This window comes from Mastomys coucha, unplaced genomic scaffold (assembly GCF_008632895.1).
Source record: "Mastomys coucha isolate ucsf_1 unplaced genomic scaffold, UCSF_Mcou_1 pScaffold8, whole genome shotgun sequence".
NCBI lineage: Eukaryota > Metazoa > Chordata > Mammalia > Rodentia > Muridae > Mastomys > Mastomys coucha.
In genome coordinates, this window is record NW_022196914.1 from 56,660,756 (window position 1) to 56,662,102 (window position 1,347).

Genomic DNA, 1,347 nt, shown 5'->3' on the forward strand with positions numbered 1-1,347 from the left:
GATTCTCAGGCCCTCTTGAGCCTACATTTTCTGGACCTGGCTCCTGTCTTTGAAAAACCTGTCTGGCTCCTGTGTTAAGCGCTTTGCTGTTTGTACCACTTACTGTGCTACTGTGAGATGGATGAGTGATTTGGATGGCATAAAAATTAACCCTTAGACACGCTTCCTGTGCATTCTTACTTAATGAACAACTATTTGGGGTAAAATGTCTGTGTTGCTACCTTGTAAGGTACTGTGTAGGCACAGGTGTACTCCAGCATCAGTGTGAAATTTTTACAAATGTAAATCTTATCTGGATCCTACCTAGACAGAGCTGAATTAGATATGGCATTTAAACATTGTATCTTTGAAGTATTTCCTTTGAAGGATTTCCTTTGGTGATGATAAGCCTATGGAGGTGGGGGGGGGCAGCTCTGATTGGTCCTGCAGGGCACACCTGTTGGAGCCAGCTCTCTAACTTGCTAGCATCGTCCATTTTCTCTCTTCTAAAAGCATTGGTCTCATTTGAGCCCATGTAGGTAAAGATGCATAGCTGCCCTGTACCCACAAGGTCCCAGGGCTCTTGAAGTCACTACCTTCCTTCCAAAAAGAATTTCATTCTTCAACACAGTATCTTTTTGTGACCTCAGAAACCAAGCCTGCCTGAGCAGCCTACAGGATCTGTCTTTGCATCTGCAAACTGGTTTCACTTTTTTAAAAAGACGTACGGGTGCTATAGTTATTTTTTTTTTTTCAAAATATACACAAGAATCATAATGCCTAACATACAGTGGCCTCAGAATAAGAATTATTCCTACTTCCCTTTTAAGTCAAGGAAATAGAGAAAAGTTTCCCAAAGCTCCTGTTTGATGCTTCTTGCAAGCTCCAATGGCATCTGGCTTCCATGACGGGGATCTAGAGAGAGGCTCATCCCTTTGGACCACAAACCCACACCTTTCCAGTTCTTTTCTCTGCCACTGGGAGTCTATATCCAGGGACAGACACATCCTCTTCCTGCTCTCAGTGCTCTTCCCAAAGATGCCTACCATGACTCTCATCAAACCCATAATGGCCGTTCATCTCCATGACCACAAACAGCCCAGAATCTCAGTTGTGATTTTCATTTACATCCTGACCCCCATACTCTGTCCCTTCCCCCATCCAGCCCCTGGAGCTCTTTAGTTGTCCCTTCTAACATATAAATGGCTAGCACAATCTATCCTTCCCTTCTTGTTCGAATGGAATCTTCCACTCTCCTTTTATTGAATTATACTGTTCCAGAAACTCAGTTTGTTAGAACCAAGACCCTACATTGCAAATGGCTGCTATGTCTTTGTTTTTTACTCTCTCTCTCTCTCTCTCTCTCTC